Consider the following 16,613-nt stretch of genomic DNA (forward strand, 5'->3'; position numbering starts at 1 on the left):
CTTTAATGAACTCATTATTTATTTATATTGGTGTTAAACCTACTGTATTCCAACTTCTCTATGGATTATAAACTATTTTACTAGCCATAGATTCATCAAAATAAGCAAACAACACACGAAAAACAGAATCTGTCAAAAACAGAACAGTCTGTAGTAATCTGTAGCTAGCACAAGATCTGGAACCCCAAAAATTCTAAAATAAATTTCTGGACGTGAGACATTTATCTATTAACCATCTTCAAAAAGAATTAACTAAATAGCGCTCTTCAAATAAAAATGACAGCAGTTCTCGTGAGCACTAAAGTTTCTGTTTTTTACAGAAAGTTGAACAAGACTTTCCCCAAGTCTTCCCAACGGTTCTACTTGGCACAAACACTAATTAAACACAAAAAACACAACCAAAACAGAGGCTAAATAATTTATTTATGAAATAACAGCAAGTACAAATATTGGGTTGTCTCCCAATAAGCGCTTTTCTTTAAAGCCTTATAGCTAGGCATTGGTAATTTTAATGATGCTCACAAGAAACAGAAGAATTGAAGCACAAAAGGAGCATCATAAAGCATGTGACAAACACATCTAAGTCTAGCATACTTCCTATGCATAGGCATCTTATAGGCAAACAAATTATCATGGCAAGCAAAAACTAGCATATGCGTGGAAGAGGAAAGAAACTATAGTAATCTCAACATAACAAGAGGTAATTTAATAACATGAAAATTTCTACCACCATATTTTCCTCTCTCATAATAATTACATGTGGGATCATAAGCAAATTCAACAAAATATCTATCACATAAAATATTTTCAACATGATCCACATGCATGCAAAGTTGACACTCTTCCAAAATAGTGGGATTAATATTAACTAAAGTAATGACCTCTTCAAACCCACTTTCAGTATTATTGCAAACACTATTATCAATCTTATATTCATCATGGGGTTTAAATAAATTTTCAAGATCATAAGAAGAACTATCACCCCAATCATGATCATTGCAACAAGTAGAGGACATAGAAAAACTAGCATCCCCAAGCTTAGGGTTTTGCATATTTTTAGCACAATTGACATCAATAGAATTTATAGTAAAATCATTGCAATCATGCTTTTTATTCAAAGATCTATTGTGAACCGCTTCATAAAGTACCTCATCACAATTTTTAGGTTCACGAATTTCAGGCAAAAGCTCATAAAGAAAATCTAGTGCACTCAATTCACTCGAAATAGGTTCATCATAATTGGATCTCTTAAAGATATTAGCAAGTGGATGGGGATCCATAACTTTTAGCAAGCGAAGATGCAAGCAAAAAGAAGGCACATGGTAACACAAGATTGAACGGAGGAAGGACGAATAAAACGGCAAAGGTGAGGTGGGGGAGAGGAAAACAAGAGGCAAATGGCAAATAATGTAATGCGAGAGATAGGGATTGTGATGGGTACTTGGTATGTTGACTTTTTGCGTAGACTCCCCGGCAACGGCGCCAGAAATCCTTCATGCTACGTCTTGAGCTTGCGTTAGTTTTCCCCGAAGAAGAAGGGATGATGCAGCAGAGTAGCATAAGTATTTCCCTCAGTTTTTGAGAACCAAGGTATCAATCCAGTAGGAGGCCATGCTCAAGTCCCTCGTACCTGCACAATATGATTGCTACTCGCAACCAACACGATTAGGGGTTGTCAAGCCCTTCACGGTCACTTACGAGAGTGAGATATGATAGATAGAATATTTTTGGTATTTTTGATATAAAGATGCAAAGTAAAAAGTAAAGGCAAAGTAAATAGCAAAACAATATAAAAGTGATGGAGATTGATATGATGAGAATAGACCCGGGGGGCATAGGTTTCACTAGTGGCTTCTCTCAAGAGCATAAGTATTCTACGGTGGGTGAACAAATTACTATTGAGCAATTGATAGAATTGTGCATAATTATGAGAATATCTAGGCATGATCATGTATATAGGCATCACGTCCGTGACAAGTAGATCGAAATGATTCTGCATCTACTACTATTACTCCACTCATCGACCTCTATCCAGCATGCATCTAGAGTATTAAGTTAAAAATAGAGTAACGCCTTAAGCAAGATGACATGATGTAGAGAGATAAATTCATGCAATATGAAATAAACCCCATCTTGTTATCCTCGATGGCAACGATACAATACGTGCCTTGCTGCCCCTTCTGTCACTGGGTAAGGACACCGCAAGATCGAACCCAAAGCTAAGCACTTCTCCCCTGGCAAGAACTGCCAATCTAGTTGGCCAAACCAAACGGATAATTCAAAGAGACTTGCAAAGATAACCAATCATACATAAAAGAATTCAGAGAAAATTCAAATATTATTCATAGATAGAGTTGATCATAAACCCACAATTCATCGGTCTCAACAAACACGCCACGAAAATAAGATTACATCGAATAGATCTCCACAAGAGGGGGCGAACTTTGTATTGAGATTTAAAGAGAGAGAAGAAGCCATCTAGCTACTAACTATGGACCCGAAGGTCTGAGGTAAACTACTCACACTTCATTGGAGAGGCTATGATGATGTAGAAGCCCTCCGTGATGACGGCCCTCTTCCGACGGAGCTCCGGAATAGGCCCCAAGATGGGATCTCGTGGATACAGAAAGTTGCGGCGGTGGAATTAGGTTTTTGGCTCCTGTTCTGATCGTTTGGGGGTACGTGTGTATATATGGAGGAAGGAGTATGTCGGTGGAGCATCGAGGGTCCCACGAGGCAGGGGGCGCACCCTAGAGGGGGCGCCCCTACCCTCGTGAGCACCTCTTTGCTTCCTTGCAGTAGGGTCCAAGTTTCCTGGATCACGTTCGGTGAGAAAATCACGTTCCCGAAGATTTTATTCCGTTTGGACTCCGTTTGATATTCCGTTTATCTGAAACACTGAAATAGGCAAAAAACAACAATTCTGGGCTAGGCCTCCGGTTAATAGGTTAGTCCCAAAAATAATATAAAAGTGGAAAATAAAGCCCAATATAGTCCAAAACAGTAGATAATATAGCATGGAGCAATCAAAAATTATAGATATGTTGGAGACGTATCAGACACACAGTTCGGGACCCCTACCCGAGATCCGCCGGTTTTGACACCGACATTGATGCTTTCATTGAGAGTTCCACTATGCCGTCACAATCAAGGCTTGATGGCTCCTTCGATCATCGGCAACGATGCGATCCAGGGTGAGGTTTTCCTACCCAGACAGATCTTCCTATTCGGCGGCTTTGTACTGCGGGCCAACTTGCTTGGCCATCTAGAGCAGATCGAGAGGTACGCCCCTGGCCATCATCTTAGGTTTGGAAGCTTAAACTATACCGCCGACATCCGCGGAGACTTGATCTTCGACGGATTCGTACCCATGTCAGGTACGCCGCACAATCACGATGACCATGATTTAAGTTTGTCATCGAACAATGTTCGGGAGATCACACATGTAACTACTCCGGCCCTCAATCTGGAACATATCGCGCAGTCCGAGGACGGGTGGATGGACCCCGCCACGGAGGCCACACACTCAGCGGCGATAGAGCGGAATACTGACTTCACCTCCTATGAGACATGTGTTGCCGGACACTCGGATTCGTCCCCGGCCACACTCTGAACCGCTCACGTCCGTGCCCATCCAATCTGATTGGGCACCGGTCATGGAGTTCACCTCCGTGGATATCTTTTAGCACTCACCCCTAGGTAATGTGCTAAACTCATTACGGTCTATCTCCTTGTCAGGAGACCGTTGGCCGAACTATGTCCGGCTCGAGTGGGAAGCGGGCGGCGAAGAAATTCGTTCCCCACCCACCACCCACTTAATAGCCATTGTCGATGACCTAACCGACATGCTCGACTTCGACTCTGAAGACATCGACGGTATGGACGACGATGCGGGAGACAAACAGGATCCACCGCCCACAGGGCGCTGGACTGCCACCTCATTGTATGATATATACATGGTGGACACCCCCAAAGAAAGCGATGGCAACAAGGCAACGAAGGATAATCCCCCCGAGAAGCAATCCAAGAACCGGCGTCATCGGCGCCGCTCTAAGCCCCGCCATAGCAAAAACAGTGATACCGGCACAGGAGACAATAACACCGCAAATAGTGCTAAAGAAGAAGACAATCCCCTCCAGCCAGGCTTTGAGTAGGAGGATGGGCAAGCTAGCCCCAAGGAATAGGCAGCAGATGGAGAATCAGAGGACGACAATTACATGCCTCTCTCCGAAGACAAGGTGAGCCTCGGTGATGAACAATTTATCATGCCTGAGGATCCCGTCGAACAGGAGCGCTTTAAGCGCCGGCTTATTGCCACAACAAAAAGCCTGAAGAAAAAACAACAAAAGCTTCAAGCTGAGCAAGATCTGCTAGCGGATAGATGGACTGAGGTCCTGGCAGCCGAGGAACACGAACTCGAGCGCCCAATCAAAAGTTTCCCAAAGTGCAGGTTGCTACCCCAGCATGAGGAGGAAGCATTAAAGCCCATGCTTCCAGCGTATGATGCGGCAGACCGGCCACCACGTGGGCGAGACAAAGTGGCACATAAGCCCGAAGTCTAGCCTGCACCCCGTCGCCAGTTAAATAAGAACAGCAAAGCCCGGGGTAACACGCAGGACCTGCGAGACGTATTGGAAAACAAAGCAGGACACAAAAGATCGATCTTCGGATCACGAGGGCGCGCCCCAACACATGACGACGACCGTCATGCCGGATATACCAAAAGCAAATCCGGCCAAGCTGAACACAGCAGACAAGACTCATACGAATTGCGTCAGTACATAGCCCGGCACAAAGGCGCCGCACACCCCCTATGTTTAAACCCATGAATATTGAATCATACGATGGTACTACTGACCTCGCGGTATGGATAGAGGATTTCTTCCTCCACATTCACATGGCCTGCGGGGATGATCTACACACCATCAAGTACCTCCCGTTAAAACTCAAAGGACCAGCTCGGCATTGGCTAAATAGCTTGCCAGCAAACTCCATCGGAAGTTGGGAGAACCTGGTAGACACATTCCCGGACAACTTCCAGGGCACTTATGTGCGACCACCGGATGCTGATGATTTAAGTCACATAACACAACAGCCCGGAGAGTCAGCCATGAAATTTTGGACTCAGTTCTTAACCAAAAAGAACCAAATTGTGGACTGTCCGGATGCCGAAGCCCTAGCGGCCTTTAAACATAACATCCGTGATGAGTGGCTAGCCAGACATCTCGGCCAAGAGAAGCCAAAGTCCATGGCAGCCCTCACAACACTCATGACTCGCTTCTGCGCGGGTGAGGATAGCTGGTTGGCCCGTAGAAACAACACAACAAGCTACCCTGGCACATCGGAGGCCAGAGACAGCAACGGCAAGCCATGTCGCAACAGATACAAGGGCCGCAACAGCAGCGATAATGCCGAAGACACGGCAGTCAATGCCGGATTCAGTGGCTCTAAATCCGGTTAGCGAAAAAATCCATTCAAAAGAAACAATCCGAGTCCGTCCAGTTTGGACCGTATACTCGACCGCTCGTGTCAAATACATGGCACCCCCGATAAGCCAGCCAACCACACCAACAAAGAATGCTGGGTGTTCAAACAGGCCGGCACATTGAATGCTGAAAGAAAGGAAAAGGGGCTGGATAGCGACGACGAGGAGGAGCCCCGGCCGCCGAACACAGGAGGACAGAAGAAATTTCCTCCAAAAGTGAAAATGGTGAACATGATATACGCAACCCATATACCCAAGCAGGAACAGAAGCGCGCACTCAGGGACGTCTAAGCGATGGAGCCAGTCGCCCCAAAGTTCAATCCATGGTATTCTTGTCTGATCACTTTTGATCGCAGGGACCACCCCACTAGTATCCGTCATGGCGGTTCTTCCGCATTGGTCCTCGATCCTATCATTGACGGATTCCACCTCACTCGAGTCCTTATGGACGGTGACAGCAGCCTGAACCTGCTTTATCAGGATACGGTTTGCAAAATGGGTATCGACCCCTTGAGGATCAAACCCACAAAACCACCTTCAAAGGTGTCATACCAGGTGTAGAAGCCTGTTGCACGGGATCAATCACACTGGAAGTGGTCTTCGTATAATTTCGAAGCGAATAGTTAATCTTCGATATCGTCCCCTTCTGTAGTGGCTATCATGCACTACTCGGACGAACCGCATTCGCTAGATTCAATGCGGTACCACATTATGCATACCTCAAGCTCAAAATGCCAGGACCTCGCGGGTTTATAACAGTTAACGGAAACACAGAACGCTCGCTCCGCATGGAGGAGCACACTATGGTCCTTGCAGCAGAAATGCAAAGCAGCCTTTTGAGGCAAACAGCCAATTCGGCAACAAGGTCCATAGAAACATTCAATCGAGTCCGGAATAACCTACAACATAATCGCCAGGCGCGTTCAGAGCTCACCTAGCAATTCAGCCTCCGTCCTAGTCCCAGTCAAGCGACGAAATTTATGCCGCGCGTACATAACTACGCACTAAAGATACCATGGGTATAGGCCGAGGCACGGCTATGGCACGTCCCACCATGTGGTTCAACCACCTCAGGACCAGTATATCTTTATCATTTTCTTCCTTTCAGGTCCCTATTCTCTAGAGGCCCTCTCCGATAGCTAGATCATCGGACCCATTACAGGAGGGAAGCACCAAGGGAGCAAGAAGCTTTGACGTACAAGGGAATACCCAGGTGGTTTCTCATACCGATCGTTATACCCGTTTTACATACCCGCACGCAGCTCGCCCTTGGATCGGACATGTCAGATAGTCCTTGTCGGTGTCAAAACTGGCGGATCCCGGGTAGGGGGTCCCGAACTGTGCGTCTAGGTGGATGGTAACAGGAGGCAGGGGACACGATGTTTTACCCAGGTTCGGGCCCTCTTGATGAAGGTAAAACCCTACGTCCTACTTGATTAATATTGATGATGTGGGTAGTACAAGAGTAGATCTACCACGAGATCAGAGAGGCTAAACCCTAGAAGCTAGCCTATGGTATGATTGTATGTTATTGTGTCCTACGGACTAAAACCCTCCGTTTTATATAGACACCGGAGGGGGCTAGGGTTACACAAGGTCAGCTACAAAGGAGGAAATATACATATCCGTACTGCCTAGCTTGCCTTCCACGCCAAGTAGAGTCCCATCCAGACACGAGACAAAGTCTTCAATCTTGTATCTTCATAGTCCAACAATCTGGCCAAAGGATATAATCCGATTGTTCGGAGACCCTTAATCCCGGAATCCCTGAATAGCCCCTGAACCAGGCTTCAATGACGATGAGTCCGGCGCGCAGTGTTGTCTTTGGCATTACGAGGCGGGTTCCTCCTCCGAACATATCACAGAAGAGTTTGAATACCAGGATAGTGTCCGACCCTGCAAAATAAATTCCACATACCACCGTAGAGAGAATAATATTTCCACAAATCTTAATCTGCGGACACGCTTTGGCAACATGATGTTAGGCCATGGCTCGGTGATTATTCGAACCGTTTTTCTTCAACCAGCTCCACACATAACGCGAGGCGGTTTCTTGATATGTCTTGTCAAAGCAAATATCGTGTTCCCCTAATTACGGGATTCTCATCAATATGGTCGTGGGTAACCTAACCGTGCCTAGGACTCCTAGAATTTAGGCAAGTCCCAAACGGCCACTAGGAGGACGCTTGATATTCACCCTCTTTATAAAGGGACAAGGGTTTTACCTTTTTTTCCCTCCCGTGCTCAATCGAATCCTTCCCCCGCCTCGAGTTCTAACACCCAAAGCCCAGGTTAGGTGCTTCGGACCTTCAATCATGTCCGGATCTAGCCTTCAAGGCCGGTGGATGCCCTCCCCCTTTACGGAAGAGGATATCAAGAAATTGCGGGAGGCCAGATACCTGACCGCCGAGGTTTCGCATCAGCTGCCTGCCTGAGGGCAGGTCGTCCCTACTCCCGAACCCAACGAGAACGTTGTGTTCACCTCCCACTTCCTCCGAGGCCTAGGCCTCACCCTGTATCCCTTTGTTAGTGGTTTCATGTTATATTACGGGCTAGATTTCCACGATCTAGCCCCGGACTCCTTTCTCCACATCTCGGCATTTTTTGTCGTATGTGAGGCCTTCCTCCGCATTACCCCTCACTTCGACCTATGGCTCGAGACCTTTGACGTGAAGCCGAAGATGGTCGAGGGGCAGCACGTAGCGTGCGGAGGCGCATTAATAAGTAAAATCGTTGGAGCTCCCTGGCCAAAGGGTTCCTTTCCAGAGGTGTCCGGATTATGGCAATGGGAGTGGTTTTACATCACATCTCCCAGAAGTGCCAAGTGGGTGGGTGCCCCTGCTTTCCGCTTGGGCCCTCCACCACAACTGATGTCATGGATTAGCAGAGGGCTGAGCTGGGGTCCAGCCAAGGACGTGCCTATACCACAGAGCTGCATTCAAGATCTCTTTGAAAGAAACTTCAGTCTGGTTATGGTGGTGCAAGTCATGCTGGTTCGACGAATCTAGCCATGCAAATGCCGGCCCCTCCGCATTTTGGAGTTCAACCCAGAAGGGTCATGCACTATTCAGAATTTCCTCGGCCTGACGCACAAGGAGATGTACAAATCATTCTTCGGACCCCAAATAGAGTGTTCGGATACTACCGAGGACGTGGGCCTGAGCAGCAAGCATACCGCCAACCAAGTAAGTAATCCTCTAGCCGAACACACCGTCTTTCATTTACCATGACATCATTCTAAGAAATCGCTCTTTGACTAGGACTGGCTAACAAGGGCGAAGATGATTCGGTGTTCGGCCCCCCTTCCTGAGGTTTGGAGAATCCGGTACTGGAAAAGATGCTTGAGCTAGCACCTTGCCCGGAGCCCTCAAAGGAAGATAAAGGGGGAATAATGAGGTCGAAAGCGAGACCCCATCGCTACCAATTCCAACCATGGGAATGAGTGCCTCCATGAAGGAGGATAACCAAGGGGAACAATCTGGCCTTCTCTCGCTTCAAGGAAGGAAGAGGACCGCCTCTGAAGATCCGGAAACCAAGGCTTCCAAACGGGAGAAGAAGTCTCCACCAGAGGGTCCTGCCTCGGAGGGTGCTTTTGCCGCACAAAATCCGCGCGAGGATCAGCCCTCCAACGAGCTGTAAGTAATCAAAAGGTACTTTAACAGTGGAGATATACTACCTTACCTCCGAGGAAAATGACCGAAGCATTTATCTTGCAGTTCGGGTCTTAGCCCTTCTCAGCAGAGCTCGTCTTCGGCGGATCTTCTTCCGGAGATGATGGAGAGCGAAACACCTCCCCCAGACTCCCCCGCTCAAGAAGCAGGCGACCTTGAAGTGTCGTCACGGAGGGCCTCTCCGGATCCGGTGAGGCCAGAAGATAATCCGAAGTCCCCCAGTCACCCGAAGTCCCCAGCGTCCGGCTCTTGAAGAGAGAAAACAAAAGAGTCCGGCACCGTCTGGTATGCAGTCGGACGTACTGAGGGAGATGTTGGAGTGAGCGGCCATCTTAGAAGAACACCATACGTTGATGGGTACAGTGATGGAAAGAATTTCGTCCACCGAAAGCGGATTGCATGAAGCCTTTATGAGTCTACTGACGGGCTTTGAGGTACGTCAAATGATATACATGTGTGATAGTACCGCACATTTTTAGGTGTGCCCTGTGTAGATAGTAGCCCCTGAGACTCTGGTTGTCGCCAAGAACGTCGGCAAACAGAGGATCATAGTCCCATGTAATAACCATACCGCTTTTATGTGCAGGTGGTGGAAGGTCCGGCGGCTAGCCGGACTAATGAGTTTGCCGAACTAAAGCGGCAACTGGATGCGACAGATGCCAACATCGAGCTTCTTAACAAGCGGCTTGATGAGGCATAGGGTAAGTGATGTTTTCTGGTGAATGTCACATAGGATGAGAAGTGTAACCCCAGTATCTTTAATATGTTGTGACTGCAAATGGAGCTGCCACCGTGGAGATCCTTCGGGCGGAACTTGCCCGAGCCAAGGAACAAGCAAGAATTAGTAATGCGGCCGCTTTCAAGGCGGCCTAAGAGCTAAGAGCCGAAAAGGCTGCACATTGAGAGAGCAAAGATAAAATGGCCAAGATGGTTGTAAAGTTAAGAGACGCTGCCGCCCGTTGCCAGTTCCTTGAAGAATAGAACCGAGCGAAGGCGAAGGACCTCGAAAAGGCCACGATGGCGGCCAAAGACACCCCTCTACCATGAGGGCAAGGAAGGAAGAGCTGCGTGAAGCTGGTGATATTGTGGCTGGGAAACCTTTTTTGCTGTGGAGGAAGTTCGGAGATCCGTGGTATGCCCCTCTAGATCGGCTGTGGAGTTCGGCAGACGCATATATGGACTTGGTGGCGAGCGCTGTCGATGCGGCCGAATACTGCCGAGATCAAATAGATCGTGAAGTGGACAAGCTATTCTAGTCGCAATTTAACGTTCCAGAGCGTCCGCTTCCCTTGACTGATCAGCTAGCCGAATGGGCCGAACTCAATAGATTGTCCGGACTCGCCATGAGGTCCGTCGTAGATCATCTGTGGCCACAAAAACCGAAGCTGAACAGCTATTTCATCTTAGTGAAGCAGTTCCTTGGAGTGGTGTCGCGCATCAATGCGATGAAGAGGTCGGCGTGTATAGAAGGCTGGCGGATGGCCCTTGCCCGTGTCAAAGCATACTGGGCGGAGATGGATGCTACCACTGTTGCGGCACAGGGTTCGGCCATAGGGCGAGTGGCTGTCGAGCACTATTTCGAAGAAGTTCTCAAGGGTGCTCGTTTGATAGAGGCCCAGTGCTTGAAGAATATTATGTTTGAGTGACATGTATTCCCATTGTAAACATAATGTTTTTATGAAATTTATTAAGGCTGTATTTATACTTTTGCCTGGAAGTAATATGATGCCTCCTATGCGGCCGTTTGTGTATATATGTATATAACCTGAAAGATTGCAGTCGTCGGCTTCAACCCCCACGCATATAATGCGGAGGTGTTCGCAAAATACGCAGGTTCACACTTAACCCAACGTCTTGCTCCTATTAAGGATGTGATAGCGCAGCGAACGAGGCAACAGGACTATAATGCTTTAACACTTTCACTTAGCCATAGGGGTTTGACGGTGGGGCTACAATATAGCCCCTGGTGGCTCAGCACTCTCCCAAATTCTGGGTGCGTAGATGCCTGGCCAGGAAACGGCCCTTCGTTAAGGCGGAGGAATTCTAAAATTCCGATAGGTCATCGCGTGGTTGACCAGTCTCACGCTATATCATGACAGTCAGTTTTCGGCTTTCTCTACTGAGGTGCTCGTCAGGATGAACCGCGGCACAATCGCAGTAGTTCTCCTGGTGCCGCCTTAGCCGATAGAGCGGAACATAAGGCATCAAAACACAGGAGCCGGCCAAACCCAACATTTGACCAAAGACATGATTCGGAGCTGATGCATATAAGGCCAAACTCGCGAGGGCGAACACTCACTAAGGTATTCGGTCTTTATGGTATAAACCAGGCCTAAACAGTGCCCTTTGTAAGAAGCCCCTGGTGTCCAGGTACGTGCATTATTCTGACGTGGCCACATGCCAAGACGCCAGCATCCTTCTCAATAGTACTGAGAATCCGAGGGATGTGTATCAACAAGAGACAGTAAGAAAGGATTACGCATGGTCTTAATCTAAAAAGAATCCTTGGAACGGGTCCCTGCTGCACGTCTGCGCCTGTGTCTCCATTGTGCCGTATCCTGGACGGGTGTAGCACGATGGTCATCTGTAAAATAGAGGAACTTAGGTGAAAAGTTGTCATGCAAAAAGTTAGGTTTAAAGAAACCATGTATAATTCAAGATGAGTAAAAATTGCCACTTGTCTGCGCGCGTTGAGCCCCTTGTATTTGTAATAGGGTGTGGCCATCAAACCTATATGAACTACATATAGCTGCTTCAGACTCATCTAACCGTGTCCGTAGTCTTGACGACCTGTCGAATGCTTTAGTTGGTGAGGCCGTTTTAGTGTGCGGCTGCCGAGGCAGCCGCACTCTCTTCAGCGTGCAGTGATCGCTCAATATTTCCATTTACTATGAGGGAAGCGTAACGCAGTATTGCATTAAAGCGAGCAAAAGCTTCACGTCCAAGTAGTGCTTGATAGCCACTTTGGAACGGAGCAATGTGGAAGGTTAAATTTTCGCTACGGAGGTTATCAGGGAAGCCGAATATAACCTCTAGTAGTAGGGAGCCCGTGCAATGAGCCCCTGGGCCTAGCGTTACTCCTTTAAAGGTAGTATTGCTGTGGCGAATTTTCATTGGGTCTATCCCCATTTTGCGGATTGTGTCCCGATATATCAGGTTTAGACTGTTGCCACCGTCCATCAGGACTCGTGTGAAGTGGTATCCGTCAATTATTGGGTCTAATACCAAGGCAGCCCATCCTGCACGCCGGATACTTGCTGAGTAATCCCGATGGTCAAAAGTGATCGGTTGAGACGACCAGTGGCAGGACTCCGTGGTGATAGGCCCTTGGGCATATTTCTCTGGAAGTGCTGCTTTGTTTCTCCCCTTGATCACGTGTAACATGTTTACTGTTTTGACTTCTGGTGGAAATTTCTTTTGTTCCCCAGTGTCTCGGTTGAGAGGCTGATCCTCGTCTTCGCTTGGTGTATCCTCCCCCTTGTGTACGGCGTTGAGCTTGCCGGACTGCTTGAAGACCCAACAGTCTCTGTGGGTAAGATTAGCGGGTTTACCAGGTGTGCTATGGATCTGACATATTTGGTCCAGAATTTTGTTTAGGCTGGACAGTTCATCTCTGGCGCCTTTAGAGGGCGGCTTTTGCTGACCTGGCCAAGAGCTTTCTGAATTCGGCGTTTACCGCCGTGCTCTTCGGGCTGTCTTCTTTATTCCGGCGCTTATTATTTTTGCTGCGTCGTGATTTCCCATTTCCATCTCTAACTTCGGATGTACTTGGGTCGCTGGTGCTGTGTCTGGCTAGCCAGCTGTCCTTACCTGCGCAAAAGCAGGTCATGAGGCTTGTTAATGCTACCATTGTTCTCGGCTTTTCTTGGCTGAGGTGTCTGGCAAGCCATTCATCGCGGACACTGTGCTTAAAAGCTGCCAAGGCTTCGCCATCCGGACAATCGACCATTTGGTTCTTTTTAGTAAGAAACCTATTCCAAAGCTTTCGGGCTGACTCTCTGGGCTGTTGAGTTATATGACTCAAATCGTCCGCATCCGGAGGTCGGACATAAGTCCCTTGAAAATTTGCCCGAAAAGCGTCTTCAAGCTCTTCCCAGCTTCCAATGGAGCTTTCGGGGAGACTTTTAAGCCAGTGCCGAGCTGGCCCTTTGAGTTTGAGTGGTAAATACTTAATGGCATGGAGATCATCTCCTCGAGCCATATGGATATGGAGGATATAGTCCTCAATCCAGACCCCAGGGTCTGTTGTTCCGTCGTATGCCTTTATGTTTTACGGGTTTGAATCCCTCCGGAAATTCATGGTCCAGCACCTCATCGGTGAAACATAGGGGGTGTGCGGCACCCCTGTATCTGGGTGTACCGCGTTGTTCGGATGTTTGTTGTCTTGCATCGTATGCTAGACGGCGCTTGCGTGGTCCATAGATGGATCTGGTTGTGCCGTCCTTTTGATGCGAGCCCTCGCGTATATCGCGTATTGGCTTATGTGCGGCGTTGTTTGCCGCTCTATGTTGGCCGTGAGGTCGTCTATCCGGCCAGGTGGCCATTTTAATTTTTGGTTGCGGGGGATCTAAGGCCTCCTCATCGAATTCAGGTAGCAACTTCCGCTTCGAGTAGCTCTTGGTGGGGCGATTACTGGCGTACTTCGCTGCTGTGTTGAGTACTTTACTCCATCTGATTCTGATTGTGTCTTGCGCAGCCTTGAGCCTTTGCTTCTGCTTTTTTAGACTCCTCGTGGTGGCAACAAGCCTTTGACGGGCATTCTGTTGCTCCGGGTGTCCGTCCGGTGTGATGTCATCCAGACTATTATCTTTGACAGAGTCGGTTTGTTCGGTTTGATTCTCCGTGTTGCCGTGGTCCAGCGATTGTTCACCCTACTCTAAGGCTGGGTCTATATGATCGTTGTTTCTGCCAAGGCATGATTTGGAGCAGCACTTACGCTACCGCTTTGACTGCTTCTCGGGGGGACAACCCTTCGTTGCGTCCTTCCGTTCCTCATCGTCGTCGACTTTTGGTGTGTCCACCATGTATACGTCATGTGATGAGGTGGGCGTCCAGTGCCTTGTGGGCAGTGGTTCCTGTTCGTCTCCTGCATCGTTGTCCATACCGTCGATGTCTTCGGAGTCGGAGTCGAGCATGTCGGTAAAGTCATCGATAGTGGCTACTAAGTGGGTGGTGGGTGGGCGACGAATTTCTCCGTCATCCGCATCCCAATCCTGTCGGACATAGTTCGGCCAGGACTCTCCTGACAAGGAGAGAGACTTTAATGAGTTCAGTATGTCACCGAAGGACGAGTGCTGAAAGATATCCGCGGAGGTAAACTCCATGATCGGCGCACAACCGGATTTTATAGGAACGGGCGCAGGCGGTTCAGAGTCCGTGGCCGGAGAAGCACCCGACAGTTTGACAACATGGCTCTCGTGAAGGGTAAGATCGATATTCGGCTCGATCGCCGTTGGGGATGCGGCCTCTGTGGCGGGGTCTATCCACCCGTCCATGGGAGGCGCAAGTGGCTCCGAATTAAGGGTCGGAGCGGCTGCCGGTGTGATTTCTTGAACATTGTCCGATGGCAGAGCTAAATCGTACTCATCATGACCGCATGACGCACGAGGCAAAGGCTCGAATCCGTCGAAGATCAAGTCTCCGTGGATACCGGCCGTGTAGTTTAAGCTTCCAAACTTGACCTGGTGGCCAGGGGCGTAACTTCCGATGTACTCCAGATGGCCAAGCGAGTTGGCCCGCAGTGCGCAGCCGCCGAACACAAAGATCTGTCCGGGGAGAAAAGCCTCACCCTGGACTGCATCGCTATCGATGATAGTAGGAGCCATCAAGCCTAACGGCGATGACACTGAGGAGCTCTCACTGAAAGCACCAATGTCGGTGTCAAAACCGGCAGATCTCGGGTAGGGGGTCCCGAACTGTGCATCTAAGGCGGATGGTAACAGGTGGCAGGGAACATGATGTTTTACCCAGGTTCGGGCCCTCTTAATGGAGGTAAAACCCTACGTTCTGCTTGATTAATATTGATGATATGGGTAGTACAAGAGTAGATCTACCACGAGATCAGAGAGGCTAAACCCTAGAAGCTAGCCCATGGTATGATTGTATGTTATTGTGTCCTACGGACTAAAACCCTCCGGTTTATATAGACATCGGAGGGGGCTAGGGTTACACATGGTCGGTTACAAGGGAGGAAATATCCATATCCGTACTGCCTAGCTTGCCTTCCACACCAAGTAGATTCCCATCCAGACACGAGACGAAGTCTTCAATCTTCTATCTTCATAGCCCAACAGTCCGGCCAAAGGATATAATCCGACTGTCCGGAGACCCCTAATCCCGGACTCCCTCAGTCCTATTTTTGCTTATTGTACTACTTATACACATACGCTTTGACGTATCCTATAAATAACAATGCACAGCGTCAGCTTATTATTACATTTCTTCACCTTCTTTTTTTCTTTTCCTTGTTTGTCTATTCACGACAAGTTGCTCCCGTACATTCTGGTACATTCAGTATGCCAGGAGCTTCAGTGTACCCCATAACACGGCAAGAAAAGTCCAAACACTTTTGACAGTGCGGCACCCCAAACTTATAGCATTATATGCATCAGCTCCGAATCATGTGTTGGGTCAATAGTTGGGTTTGCCCGGCTCCCATGTTTTGGTGCCTCACATTTCGCTATATCGTGTCGGTGTGGAACGACACCTATGGGATCACAAGAATCCCTACTACGGTTGGCGGGGCGCAGGGTCGTGAGAAAAGCGGATCTAAAAGGTAGCACATGGTTCGTTTATCCAGGTTCGGGCTGCAAGGATGCGTAAAACCCTACTCCTGCTTTGGTGGATTGTATATTTGTGTTCCTGAGCTAGCTATGGGGCATGAGGAGCTGCAAAAAGCCGAATCCTTCTGCTGGTCGCCTCGGGCCTCCTTTTATAGGAAAAGGGGTTGCCACAGTGGCACACAGGAGGTGGAAAGGGTACAGTGATGCGAGGTTATCCCTTGCATTACATGACAAGGCGCATTTAATGCGTCTTGCTTAGGTGTCCTTCTTGTGTCGACTGGCAAGGATCTTGCCGGGGGAGTCCGCTTCGTCCCCTTTGTTCTTCGTGGTCTTGGTCTTGGCGTTGTAGTTCTCTTGAGCTTCGGTCTTACACTGGCTCACCTCCCTTGCCTTGCTCGGTGTGGTGTTGCCCGTGGCTCGGACTGTCCGTGCACAGTTATAGGGGTACAAAAAGTGTACCCCTCTTTTTGTACACCGACAGGAGCCCCCGGGCCTGGTCCACACATAAGCGCAACGCGTTGTTTGGGCTAGGCCCAAAAACGGTGCGCGGGCAGGTGGGGCGTTTTTTACTGTGGTAAGATTCTTCACGCGCTGCGCTTCCCACGACTCCCGCGCGTGGCGCGGCGTGGGGAGGTGCGTGTGACGTGGGCAACATGCGTGGGGTTGGTTCCCGTG

This window comes from Triticum dicoccoides, chromosome 7A (genome assembly GCF_002162155.2).
Source record: "Triticum dicoccoides isolate Atlit2015 ecotype Zavitan chromosome 7A, WEW_v2.0, whole genome shotgun sequence".
Taxonomy (NCBI): Eukaryota; Viridiplantae; Streptophyta; class Magnoliopsida; order Poales; family Poaceae; genus Triticum; species Triticum dicoccoides.